Consider the following 15,535-nt stretch of genomic DNA (forward strand, 5'->3'; position numbering starts at 1 on the left):
ATGTCAGCATCGTGGTGGAGTGAGCTCTTCCCCTTAGTCTCTCTCCATTAAGATACAATGAAAAGGACATTTGTAAACCAACAGAGGACATTCAGACAACACAATAGGCATCTTAGAGATCCACAAAACCATATATCTGAAGGTGGGGGTGTTGGACCCCCGGGAGGCAGTGGAAGGAAGTAAGGAGATCTCCTCTCCCTCCCAAACAGCAGAGATCTAGGGCACGGGACCTCGCATGGTGGCTGGTGCATGACTCTGAGAGGAGGTGGGGTAACGGCAGCCCTCTGCAGGAATGCCTTCACTCTCAGAGTTGCATCCCAGCCAGTGGGAACACTCCACACCGAGGTAGCTAAGCAACCTAGGGGGGTCTTCACCAAGCCGAGCAGTCCAGGTGGGCAGACAGTGACTGCAGAGCAGGAGCATGCATGAGAAAGAAAGCACCCATTCCCCTCCTCCTACCTGGTGAACCAGCTCGGCCAGTCGGCCAGAGCAGGGGATGCTGGCCAGAACACCTGTGGGCCTAGGTGTGTAAAGCAGCAGCAGCCAGAGGGCAAACACAGATGGACCCTGTTGGCACACTGCCAAAGGACAAGCACAGCTGCCAGGGATTGCAGAGAGCTCAGAATATACAGCTCCTAGTGGTGGCAGGTGGAATCTGCAACCAGATACTACCAACTATGTGACGGCACATGCCTACCCCCTCAAATAGCATGAAAAGGTATATTAACACTCCAGACCGGATGGAAAATGACAAGTACTCAGAAATCAATCCTGAAGTCACAGAAATTTATAATGTAAATGACAGAAATTCAAAATAGTTATCATAAAGAAACTCAACAAGTTACAAGAAAACTCAGAAAGACAGTTCAATGAAATTAGGAATAAAATTAATAAACAGAGGGAATTCTTTACAAAAGAGATTGAAACCATAAAATAAATCAGAACTTTTGGAGATGAAAAAAACAATGAGAGATAAAGAAAAATCTGGAATTCTTAAATAACAGAGCTGATATTATGGAGGACAGAATTAGTAATTTAGAGGGCAGAAATATAGACATGCTTCAGATGGAGGAGGAGAAATAACTAAGACTAAAAGGAAATGAATAAATTCTCTGAGAAATATCTGACTCAGGAAATACAATATAAAGATTATAGGTATTCCAGAGGGAAAAGAGAGGAAGAAGCAGCAGAGAGCTTGTTCAAAGAAATAATAGCTTAGAACCTCCCAAATCTGGGGAAGGAGCTTGACTTACGTGTAAACGAAGCTAATAGAACTCATAATTATATCAATGTAAAAAGATCTTCTCCAAGGCATATATTAGTATAACTGCTAAAGTCAATGACAAAGAAAAAATATTAAGGGCAGCAAGGCAAAAGAAAATAACCCAAAAGGAACCCCTATCAGGCTTTCAGCAAATTTCTCAGCAGAAACTTTACAGGCTAGGAGAGAGTGGAATGATATATTCAAAATTCTGAAAGACAAAAACTTTCAGCCATGAATACCCTATCCAGTGAAACTATCCTTCAGTTATGATGGAGAAATAAAAACTTTCCCAGATAAACAAAAGCTGAGGGAGTTCATAGCCACAAGACCCCCACTATAAGAAATGATCAAACAGGCCCTTAAAAAAAAACAGAAAGCATTTACAAAGCCTTGAGCAAGGAGGCAAATAGACAAATTCATAAAATAACAGCTCTCTATCAGAACAGGTTAGTAAACACTTCATTATAACATTAGAGATAAAAGGAAGGAAAGCATCAAAAATAACTATAATCACTTCATTTTAATCACAAAGTAAAAACCCAAAATGGAATGAGTTGTGACAACAATAACTTAGATGAGGAAGAAGAAGGGGATGGAACCTGCTTCCTTCTCCAAAGGAAATAAGAGGCTATCAGAAAATGGACTATTTCAACTACAAAATCTTTTGTATAAACATCCCGGTAACCATTAAAAAAATCAGAACAGAGACACAAATGGTAAATAAAGAGAAAACTGAGAAAATCATCACAGAGAACCACCAAACTGAACTGGCAGTTGGAAATACATGGGGCGAGAAACAAGAGAAATACAAAACAACAAGAAAACAGGTGATAAAATGACAGTATTAAGCCCTCATATATCAATAATCAGTTGAAATATAAATGGATTGAATTTCCCAATCAAAAGATACAGTGTGGCTGGATGGATTATAAAACAAGACCCAATAGTATACTGCCTCCAGGAAACATATCTCAGGTCTAAGGACAAACACAGGCTCAGAGTGAAGGGACAGCAGATGATACTCCAAGCTAATGGCAAACAAAAGAAAGTGGGTGTTGCCATACTTATATCAGACAAAGTAGACTTCAAGCTATAAAGGAAATGAGAGACAAAGAGCGGCAGTATATAATGATAAAAGAGATGCTCCACCAAGAGGACATAACACTTATATATGCACCTAACACAGGAGCACCAAAGTACATAAAACACCTATTAACAGACCTAAAGGGAGAAATTAACAGCAACACAATCATAGTAGGGGACCTCCACACCCCACTTACATCAATGGGTAGATCATCCAGACAGAATGTCAACAAGGAAATAGTGGAATTAAATGAAAATCTAGACCAGACGGACTTAATAGATCTATATAGAACACTCCATTGAAAAACTGAAGAATACACATTCTTCTCAATTGCACAAGGAACGTTCTCAAAGATAGACCATATGTTGGGAAACAAGGCAAGCCTCAATAAATTTCAGAAGATTGAAATCCTACCAGGTATCTTTTCTGACTACAATGCTATGAAAGTAGAAATCAGCTGCAAGAAAAAAGCTGGGAAAGTCACAAACATGTGGAGACAAAACAACATGCTACTGAACAACCAATGGATCAATGAAGAAATTAAACGGGAAATCAAAAAATATCTGGAGACAAATGAAAATGAAAATACACCATACCAACTCATATGGGATGCAGCAAAAGCAGTCCTAAGAGAGAAATGCATAGCAATACAGACCCACCTTAACAAATAAGAAAAATCTCAAATAAGCTATCTTAAGCTACACCTAACAGAACTAGAAAAAGAAGAACAAATGAAGCCCAAAGTCAACAGAAGGAGGGAAATAATAAAAATTAGAGCAGAAACAAATGAAATTGAAACCAAAAAAACAGTAGAAAAGATAAATTAAACTAAGAGTTGTTTCTTTGAGAAGATAAACAAAATTGACAAATCCTTAGCTAAACTCACTAACAAAAAAAGAGAGAAGGCTCAAATAAATAAAATTAGAAATGAAAGAGGAGAAATTACAGTGGCTACCACAGAAACACAAAGGATTATAAGAGAATACTATGAAAAACTATATGCCAATGAATTGGACAGTCTAGAAGAAATGGATAAATTCTTAGACTTGTACAACCTCCCAAAACTGAATCAAGAAGAAATAGAGAATCTGAATAGACCAATCACAAGTAATGAGATTGAAACAGTAATCAAAAACTTCTCAAACATAAAAGTTGAGGACCAGATGGCTTCTCTGGAGAATTCTACCAAACATTCAAAGAAGATTTAATACCTATCCTTCTCAAACTATTCCAAAAAATTGAAGAAGATAGAACACTTTCTAACACATCCTACAAAGACAACATCACCCTGATCCCAAAGCCAGACAAGGACAACACAAAGAAGGAAAATTACGGGCCAATATTGCTGATGAACATAAATGCAAGAATCCTCAACAAAATATTGTCAAACCAAATACAGCAATACATTAAAAGGATCATACACCATGATCATGTGGGAATCACACCAGGGACACAGGAATGCTTTGACATCCATGAATCAATCAATGTGATACACCACATTAACAAAATGAGGAATAAAAACCACATGATCATCTCAATAGATTCAGAGAAAGCATTTGACAAGATTCAACATCCAAGAATTATAAAAACTCTCAATAAAATGGGTATAGAAAGAAAATATCTCAACATAAAACAGGCCATATATGACAAACCCACAGTCAACATCATAGTCAACAGGGAAAAACTGAAAGCCATCCCTCTGAGAACAGGAGCAAGACAAGTGTTCCCACTCTCACCACTCTTGCTTGACATAGTACTGGAGGTTTTGGCCAGAGCAATTAGGCAAGAAAAAGAAACAAAAGGTATCCAAACTGGCAAGGAAGAAGTTAAACTCTCACTAAAGCAACAAATTTTGGAGATGATGTGGAGAAAAGGGAACCCTCATATACTGGTGTAGGAATGCAAACTGGTGCAGCCACTATGGAAAACAGTTTGGAGTTTATTCAAAAAATTAAAAATAGAAATACCATACAACCCAGACATTCCACTATTGGGTATGTATCCAAAGAACTTGAAATCAACAATTCAAAGAGACTTATGCACCCCTATGTTCATTGCAGCATTATTCACAATAGCCGAGATGTGGAAGCAACTCAAGTGCCCAACAGCTGATGAATGGATAAAGAAGATGTAGTATATATATAAAATGGAATACTACTCAGCCATAAAAAAGACAAAATTGTCCCATTTGCAACAACATGGTTGGACCTTGAGGGTACTATATTAAGTGAAATAAGCCAGACAGAGAAAGACAAACACCTTATGATTTCACTCATATGTGGCAGATAAATAAACACATGGCCAAAGAGAACAGATTAGTGGTTATCAGAGGGGAAGAGGGTTGGGGGGTTGGCATAAGTGGTAAAGGGGCATATATATATGGTGACTGACAAATAATAATATAAAACTGAAATTTCACAATTTTATAAACTATTATGACCTCAATAAAATTAAAAAAACGTCTTTTTAGTCACTAAAGTTTCAGCATTTATTAATTAGGGTCTAGATCTCATGGAAATCCCATCTTCCTAGATGCAGACATTTCTCGTCAAGGGGTGTTAGACATGTTGGATAAAACATACGCATGTAAACTCTCTTGAAGAAAGGAAATAACATGACCGAGATATTGAAACTACGTCCAGACGCTGCACTCATGGCAGCCAAGAATTATATAACTGTAAATTTATCTTTGCTCACTGAGGTGGAGTGGAAAAGCATTCTGAAAGCACGGTCAGATTATTTGAATCTGATAATACTAGGAGAGAAAAAAAAATGACCTTAATGATAGTGAATGTGAAGCTTTCTTCCAAAGCACAGCGTTTACTATAAGAATGACAGAAAGTAGCTCTAATTAATGAGTTAGAATAAAATATGAAATAACTAATGGCTAAAAACAGGCTCTAAAAGCAGTTGGTGCTGGGACAACATATGATTTTGAAATCTTAGGCAAGGGAAAGATAGTTGAGCCAAATAGCCTAAATTTTATTTAATGGGCCGTGATAACCAGAGATATCAATATCGAATGTGAGGATAGCAACTGATGAATTAAGAAAATCTGTGTGGCCTATCCAAGTGATCCACTGGCAAATGAGCAGAGCAACCTCATAATACATATGCACTGATTTCCTGTTTCAGAGTGTGTGGGGTGGCAACAGGAAGTGGTGGTCTCTTATACCAACAGTCTGACCCCAGGCAATATACTTATGGTGAGAGATCCTTTCCCTTGGTGCATCCAGGACGCTCTGAATTCCATCTGGATTCAGAGTGCTACAATTATGGCATATGTGTTGTACACTGATACTTCACTTTATTGAGTCACCTCTCAGACACATTCTAACCATGTGGAAGGGGGTTAAAACTCTTATGTTTTGGGCAAGTTTTTTATTTGGCAGCTATGAAAATATCTAGAGTTGCAAAACCCATAACAACCAAAATACCAGATGTGTTTAGGATAATCTCTGGTGAAAAGAACCTGGATGGATGAGTGTTAACTGGTGGAGCAGGATAGAGGAATCCATAGCTGACAGAATGGCTGAGTCATAATTCAGTGGTCATGGAGGGAGGTAACCTGTCATAAGAACCCAGGAGCCTTTCAAGTGTCTGAACTATCAGGTATGAAGAAAGAAAATGATACATGACACTGAAAAGAAAGGCATTAAGTCTTTAGAAAATCTGTATGAAGAATAGTTTCTGCTTGCAGACTGTCCCTCGGACAAAAATAAATAAATAAAAGTGGAACTAATCTAGAGTAAATCCAAATAGAGATGCTTCTCCAATTAAATTTAATGAACACTTTGGTGAAATCTAGTCTGACTGTTTAATGAGCAAAGTAAAAGTTTAGTTCTCTTACTTAGGAGTCAGGTAAAATTGAGGGTAGATTCCTAAATGTCACAGGAGTAGTGCTGTCCACCAGCAAACAAGCCACAATCACATGTGCACATGTATTTTTATAGCCTTATTATTAAATATGAACAAACAACCTAGGATATGCATTCATTTCAAGAAAGCAAGAACATAAGAGAGAATGATCAATATAAAGAAATAAAAAAACACGACCCAGAGGAAGTAAATATTTTAGGGAGAGAAGAGACTATTAGGATAACAGGAAAAACAACAACAAAAATTATTACAAATCAATTAAATGTTCTCTAATTAGTCTCATTAGTATTTTATAATTTTTTTTCTTTAGACTGCCTTTTTTTTTTTTTTTTTCTGAGGCAGATCAGCCCTGAGCTAATATCCATGCTAATCCTCCTCTTTTTGTTGAGGAGGATCAGCTCTGAGCTAACACCTATTGCCAATCCTCCTCCTTTTTTTCCCCCAAAGCCCCAGTAGATAGTTGTATGTCATAGTTGCATATCTTTCTAGTTGCTGTATGTGGAACGCGGCCTCAGCATGGAGGGGAAGCAGTGCTTCAGTGCGCGCCCGGGATCTGAACCTGGGCCGCCAGTAGCGGAGCGCGCGCACTTAACTGCTAAGCCATGGGGCCAGCCCTCATTAGTATTTTAAAAGATAGTCTTTCTTTAAAAATATCAGAATACTGTAAAAAATATCAGAGAATAAGAGAAGCTTCATGGAAATTAAATGCATGAATGTTGTAATTAAAACAAACAGATAAAGATAAGCCACAACAATTAAAAAAAAAGAATTTGGTAGATCAGGTCAATGACTTTACAAAAAGTTGAACAAAAAGACAAGAGTACTAAATATGAGAGAAAATATAAAACATGGATATGATTAATTCAAGAGGTCCAGCATTAAAATAGCAGGAGTTCCAAAAAGATTAAATAAAATGGAGACGAGTGCACCATTTTACATTCCTACCACCAATGTGAAAGGATTTCATATTCTCCAGAATCTTGCCAAAAATTATCTTCTTTTTTTTTACAATAATCATCCTGACAGGTGTGAGGTGATATCTCATTGTGGTTTTGATTTGCATTTCCCTGACAATTAGTAACGTTGAGTACCTTTTCATATACATGTTGGCTATTGGTGTGTCTTCTTTGGAGAAAGGTACATTCAAATACTTTGTTCATTTTTTAATCTGGTTGTTTTTTTGCTAGTGAGTTGTAGAAGTTCCTTGTGTATTTTGGATATTGACACCTTATCAGATACATGGTTTCCAAATATTTTCTGCCCTTCTGTAGGTAGGTTGCCTTTTCACTCTGTTAATTATTTCCTTTGCTGTGCTGAAGCTTTTTAGTTTGATGCAATTCCACTTGTTTATTTTTGCTTCTGTTGCCTATGCTTTGGTTGTCATATCCAAAATCATTGCCAAGACCAATATCATGAAGCTTTTCCCCCGTTTTCTTCTGGGAGTTTTTCAATTTCAGGTCTTATATTTAAATTTTCAATCTATTTTGACTTGATTTTTATGTGTGATGTGAAATAAGGGTCCAATTTCATTCTTTTATATCTGGATATTCCGTTTTCCCAGCACCATTTGTTGAAGAGACTATCCTTTCCCTATTGTGTATTCTTGCACCCTTGTTGAAGATCAGTGGACCCTATATGCATGGGTTTGTTTCTGGGCTCTGAATTCTGTTCCACTGCTGTATATGTCCAACTTTATGCCGATATCCTTCTGTTTTAATTACTGTAGCTTGGCAGTATGTATTGAAATCAGGAAGTGTAATGGTTCCAGCTTTGTTTTTTTTCAAGTTTGCTATGGCTATTCTAGGTCTTTTGTGGTTCCATATGAATTTTAGGTTTTTTTTTCTATTTCTGTAAAATATGCCGTTGGGATTTTGATGGGAATAGCATTGAATCTGTAGATTACTTTGGGCAGTATGGATATTTTAACATTATTATGTCTTCCAATCCATGAACATGGGATGTTTTTCCATTTATTTGTCTTTAATTTTTTTCATCAATGTATTGTAGTTTTTAGAGTACAAACGACTGCCAAGTCTTGTACTCCTTGGTTATTCCTAAGTATTCTATTCTTTTTGACGGTATTGTAAATGGTTATTCTTTCCTTAATTTTCTTTTTTGAATAGTTTATTGTTTATGTCCTACAACTTTACTGAATTCATTTATTAGTTCTAACAGTTTTTTTTGGTGGAGTCTTTAGGATTTTCTCTGTATAAGATTGTGTCATCTGCAAACAGAGATAATTTTACCTCTTCCTTTCCAATTAGGATGCCTGTTATTTCTTTTTCTGGCCTAATTGCTCTGGCTTGGACTTATATTTGCTCTTTTGAAATAGTAGAAGCATCTTTATGTGTTACATAAAGCTTAACCCTAGCATATTTTAAAAAAGAGGCTATATTAAATGATAATACATTTTGAGTTAGGGGGAGAAAACAACTCAACACTCAAAACTTCTTTCAATTTATTCAAAAGAAAATACACATAGAATTATACAAAAATATAGGTTAACTATTTCTACCATGTAAGTTGATGCATTATGTGCTATATAAAATTTTTAATCAAATGAACAGTTTGAAGTGAAGAGTATCTTGAGATACTTTTTATTCTCTTCATTAACTAGTAATCAATTATTAGTATTTCTTATGTTATCTATCTTTAATCATCTAAGCAATAGATAACTATGAAATAGAATTATATGGTATATGCCTGAGAATTATATAAATGAATGATGTTAACAACTAACAAGGTAGCTAAAAGTCTTCATATTGAGTAAATGAACCATGAGCAAACTTACTTGATCACAGAACTAATATACACCTGCTCTGAATCTTCTCATGTGGCTTCAAATGCTTCTAACACGGACAGAAATAATATTGAAAAGACTTATTTTTGTTAATTATTTTTTTTAGTGAGGAAGATTAGCCTTGACCTAACATCTGTTGCCAATCCTCCTTTTTTTGCTGAGGAAGATTGGCCCTGGGCTAGCATCTGTGCCCATCTTCCTCTACTTTGTATGTGGGACGCCTGCCACAGCATGGCTTGATAAGGGATGCCTACGTCTGTGCCCGGGATCTGAGCCTGCGATCCCTGGGCCACCGAAGTGGAGCACACGAACTTAACCACTATGCCACTGGGCTGGCCTGAAAGCACTTATTTATTTATTTTTTTGTGTGAGGAAGATCAGCCCTGGCTAACATCCGTGCTAATCCTCCTCTTTTTGCTGAGGAAGAACGGCTCTGAGCTAACATCTATTGCCAGTCCTCCTCCTTTTTTTCCCCAAAGCCCCAGTAGATAGTTGTACATCATAGTTGCACATCCTTCTAGTTGCTGTATGTGGGAGGCTGGCTCAGCATGGCTGGAGAAGTGGTGCTTCGGTGCGTGCCCGGGATCTGAACCCAGGCCGCCAGTAGTGGTGCGAGCGCACTTAACCGCTAAGCCATGGGCTGGCCCTGAAAGCACTTATTTTTAATTGTTAGAATAAAGATATTGAAAATGGAGAGCTATTCTATGTTCATAGCCAGACTTTCAATCTCAAACACTGTAGAAGAACTGAAAAAAATTCAGTCACCATAAAAACTCTACAGTGCATCATCTTCCTTTATCTGCCAATGATGCTGGATAGTCTTCATATGCACAATACTGTGATTAACTTATTAACATGGATTGTCCGACTCAGTATGCCATCTTTAGTTTATTGGTTAAAGAATCTTAGGTATTACATTAAACTTCATCCTGACCCCTGTAAACCTTTGGCATTTATTCAAAATCCTGAGATCCTGCGAGATTGGGCTTCCCCTGGGATGAGTGGTGACAGTTGCAGTGACTGAGGCCTGATTCCGCCACTCTCTGAGCTGACCCTGCCCTTCCTCTCCTCTCCCTGCCCCTCCATCAAGACCTACACTCAAAGTCATATAGCGCACCCTGCAGGCTCCAACTGTTCCCTGTTTGCCTTCTTGGGAAATCCCACACTCCTCCCACCCAGACCAGGCCCTGCCCCAGCCCCCAGGGGTCCCTTAGTGGCATTCAAAAGAATAAGAAAAAGAAAAAAAAATCCAACCCTAAGTCAGATGTGTTAACTAACCTTATTGTTGTAATCATTTGGCAATATATACATTCCTCTTTACTAAATGACTATTTTTAATGTCCAGAGGTTATAATATGAGGGCCAGAACTTTCCCCGAGACTCAAGTTTATAAATTCTCAATTGCTTGTGAGGCCCATAGGGATACATCTTCTTGTCTAATTTGGTTTCTGAGAAGACTTCATTCAAGTCCTCAATGGTTGTGTGATCGAATGGGATTATGTTCTTCATCTTCTCCAGCTCTTTCTTGTATTTCTCAATCCTTTGAAAGAGACAAAAGCTCAGCACAACTTTTCACATCTTCTTCTTCAGCACCCACCTGCACAGTATGCTTATCCTCCGGCACAGGAAATTTCAGGGCATTATACAAAAAGAAATATTTTTCTTTTTTTTGAAGCAAAGATAGGCCTTTGCTTCTGGATTTTCTTGGCCTTTCGTCAAACTAAAGAGGAAAAAAAAAGGAAGAAGAAGTTATGTAGAATGTGTTTTTACTGAATTTATAAAACCATTAATGATGTTTTCATCAAGTTGAAAGAGAGAATTTTTACTGTAACTCTTGAAAATGTTGGAAACAGCTTTTCTTTCTTCAAATTCCTCTCTGAAGCACATTTAAATGTTTTTTTGTTTGGCATTTTTGTTATTGTTCACACACAATGCATAACTAATTAATAAGTTTTCAATTAAGTTCTAGCAAAAGTTAGCCACCTGCAACTCTTAGAAACTGCCAAAGCAACAAAGAGAGTTCTTCAGGGCATGTTTTATGACAAAGCCTGTTACTGTTATCATGAATATATAGATGTTAGCACAAAGCTTAAACTTGGCTTCATAATATTGAAAAATAAGTGAATAGTTCATGTTTACACTGGTAGAGAGTGTGGTATAACAGTACGTCAAATATAAGTTATGAATATTATAATGTAATTTGGCTACTGAATTGTTGGTGACTTTTGTCATAGTAATGTGCTGTATTTGTCCAATGTTTTTGCTTAGAATCTCCAAGTACTTGCAGAAAAGATTTCACTCATCTTCATAATATCTCTTTCATAAGAGGATATTTGAGTGGAGATATGAGGGAAGAATGCAAGTTGCTTAGCAAATCAGAAGAGAAGTGAGAAGGAGAATCAGGTCTTTCCAATCCTTGGTTCAGGGTTACATATATTCCAAGTGACCCATGATTACAGTACAGCTGTGTGCCTGGCTGCAACTTGTGCATGGGAACAGTTTGCCACACGCTTTGGAATTCTTCAAAAGATTGTACCAAGCACTAATATTGCCAAATGCCCCAGGCATTGGCAAAAGCTCTTTCCATTTGTTCCCCCATATGTGATATTGTTTGTGTCTTGGTATGTTTAAAACTGGAAAAGTTTGTTTATGGGATTTTTAATGTGTGTGCATGATTTTAAGGAAAGTATTTTGCATTCTGATCCTTAGAACAGCCTGTAAATATCCAAATAGATGTAAGAAGTTTGAAGTTTACAAAAAAGAGTTCCAAATATCACAGCTATCATTAAAAGGGAATCAGATTTACAACCTTTAGAATGAAAAGCAGCACCCCTCCCCCAATGGTGTATCTTAAAGGGCCTGGAAATGTTCAGATGTAACATGAGAAACGGAACATCACAAATTAACAATATTAGATACAGACTCCTTAAGAAGCACTAAGCAACAGCTTATTCATTCATCCATTCAACAATTTTCAACTCCCACAATGTACAGATACTGTTAGAATCAGTAATTCAATTTTCAGATCTTATGTGCTCTAAGAAATAGAGCTAGTAAAATATTGTTTTTCATTAACCAGATTAGGAAACATTAAAAATATTTGACAAGTTGAGGATTACTGGTCAAGAGTTTTGTAGGATGTCCCTCAATTAGGATTTGTCTGATGTTTTTCTTGTGATTAGACTGAGGTTATGGATTTTGGGGGAGACTATGGAGGTAAAGTGCCCTTCTCATCATATCATGTCATATCATATCATATTATATCATATCAAGGGTATATAGCATCTATATGACTTATCACTGTTAACTTTGATAACTCACCTGGAGGTAATGTGTCAAGTTTACCACGGTAAAGTTACTCTTTTTTTCTCCATTCCTTTTCATAGTCCTTTTTGGAAAAAGCCCACGCTGGAGGGATAGGTAGTTAGGTTCTCCTTATTAGAGGGCAGAATATCTACATAAATTACTAGGAATTCTTTTGTATAGGAGATTTATTAATTTTCCTTAATTTATTTATTAAATCATTTATTTATATCATTATGGACTCATGACAAGGATAGTCTGCGAAATTCTCACAGCCGAGAGGAGCTTAAGGAGACACGACAATTAAATGTAATCCCTGGATGAGATCCTGGAACAGAAAAGGCACATTATGGAAAAACTGTGGAAATCTAAATAAAGTATGGATTTTAGTTAATGATAATGTATCGATATTGGTTTATGAATTATAACAAATGTACCATACTAATATAAGATGTTAATATTAGGGAAAACTGGGTAAATCTCTGTACTATCTTTGCAATAGATCTGTAAATCTAAAACTGTTCTAAAATTTTTAAAAAGCTTATTAAATAAAAAGTGCCCTTCCCACAACAAAATATTAATGCATTCAGGAATTTCCAAGGTCTGGGAATCAAAGCCACATAGTTTTAGCAGATATGTGAACTGCCACGATTTGTCACTATTGAAATATTATTATCTACATAGTCTTTGGTGCATCAAACTCATTTCTAAGAATCTGTTCAGTAGAAATAAAAGCAAAATGCAAGTGTACCATTGCAGCATTTTTTGGGAATAGTCATAACAAAACAAAAACCAAAATAACGTAAAACAACCTACATAAATATTCAACAAGGAGTAATGGTTGAGGAAATTATGATGTTTGTTCATTGTGTAGCCATTATAAAGAGGGAGCTTTCTCTGTATGTATGCATTCTCTGGAAAATATGAATATAATATCATGAAAAAATATATAGAGATTCTATTTTTACTTAACCAGATAACCAAGAAGATATTATATGTGTATAGAGAATCATACACACTGAACTATTAACAGTAGTTACCTTAGAAAAGTATAGTCGACGTGGACCATATTAACCTTTACATTTGCATCTCTTTCTTGTTAGAATTGGTCCAACCCTCATTTATTACTTTTGTAATAAAAATATAGCTTTTCTTTTTAGAAGCAAACAATATATTCATTCACATATACATTATTATTTCTACAGTAGTTATACTATAATTCATTAATATACTATTAATTAGTCAAACATTTCAAGTTCTCATAATTTTATTAATTGGAAATTATAAAATAGAAGTAGATATTATTTAGTCATTAACTTTTTCATTCATTTATAGTTCTCCTAATATGTGCCTCCTATGCTCCTGTTATTACTGTTTTCCTGGGATTGAAAGGTAAACAGAATATTCATACTTTCATGGTTCATTGCATAGTTGGGGAGATAGACGACTAATTAACAGAGCAATGTAATCAATGACCAACTTTACCTTTAAAGGATCTGCAAGTAATATGCCATTTTTACGATAGAACATTGACAATGGAGTGGGCTGCTAAGAGACTGTAAGACACTTAGCATAATGGAAAAAAATTTGGTGATATGTGGAAAGTGAGAAATTTGTAAAGTTCAGAAGGAGTCACATTACAGAAATCATTATTGCTGTGTTTTGGTTGGCCATCAAGTTTAATCTCACATGCCAACAGCTTTCAAGTGATAGTGGCTTTCCGCAGCAAAATGTTGAGATAGATTCTTAGACTGAGTATGTGCTCAGTGACAAAGACTGACAACTGCTTGTTGGTATCTGTCAAAGGCTCCCACTCTGTAGGAGTGACAGGCCTTTCAGGTATTTGCCTGACACTCAGAGGTTTTTCAGTGTAGTTTTTACTTTTAACCAGCACTATTTAGCAAGCTGTTAGACTTTAATCATCACCTATATAGTCAGTTCAAGAGGATTAGCTTCCTTCTTAAAGAGGTGCACAAGAATTAATTAAAAATAATTATTATGAATGAGATAGTGGAACTTTATAGGAATATATGTATATGTGTTTGCAAATACTTTAAAAAAATTTTTATTGAAAGCAGTTCAGATCACTAAGTAAATTTGGATAACTAAGCTCAATAGTTTAAGCCACAATTATTTTAAAATATAGATTACAAAGGAATAAAAAAATATTCTCAAATACAATGATCAATTAATCAGGCCTGTACTCATCAGAGAAGTGACCATCAACTAGGACTGGGCAGCAATTTTAACCATTCTATATTCAGAATATATAATGAAAGAATGCTGAAGTATCTTATTGCATTAATTCAACCAGTATTAATTCACTGGGATCATTTTATGGTTCTGGAATGAAATTGTTTGGTGCCTAAAAAATCTCCATAGTGATTGCTAAGAATTAGATGACTAGTTCCTAATTAGGAAAAATCTGATGATAGTTGTAGATGGTGTATAGGAGATTATGAGATATAATTTACAATTAGAAGATGTACAAGTGTAAGTCCTTTGTTATCTAGAAACCAACTAACCAGGATATAAATTATCTCTGTCTCTAAATATGGATGAGAATGATTATGCATACATTAATATATGTGTGTACACACACAAACACAGACATTCTCTTTATGAGAGAGATGCAATTTTGGAAAAATAAACCTGTGTGGCAGAGATTTATTGGTCAACATGTATTAAGCAAGACTAAGCAACGTACTCTTAAGCAAGACTTTAAAATGTGACAAACGATAACCCTAAGGCACTATAAAACACCATGACTCCAAAAGACTTACAAGACTGTGTGCACTCAAATAGGAGAGACGGCAAATGTGATTTTAAATATTTTAATAAAAATCATTTTAAGTTATAAATGATTAATCCAAAAACCTAATTCCTTAAACAATTTACCTAATCCAAGTCCTCTTGAAGTTTTAATTGTAGACTCTATTTAAAAATCATTAAAATGTTAACACATTATTTCTCCTCACAGAAAAATAAATGGATTGACAGTCTAATCTAATGTTAGAGACAAAAATGTTTATGTTCATAGTAATTAGCCAATTGTCCATGTATTCTAATAATTAATAATGAAATAAAAATAGAACTAATTTATATTGTGTTCTCTAAAAGTAAATCAAACTACATATAGAAAATTGAATAAAGAAGGAAACATCAATGATTACCAAGCATCAATTCAAAAAGTGTTAGTATTTAT

Source organism: Ceratotherium simum, chromosome 12 (genome assembly GCF_057802395.1).
Source record: "Ceratotherium simum simum isolate JZ-2026a chromosome 12, ASM5780239v1, whole genome shotgun sequence".
Taxonomy (NCBI): Eukaryota; Metazoa; Chordata; class Mammalia; order Perissodactyla; family Rhinocerotidae; genus Ceratotherium; species Ceratotherium simum.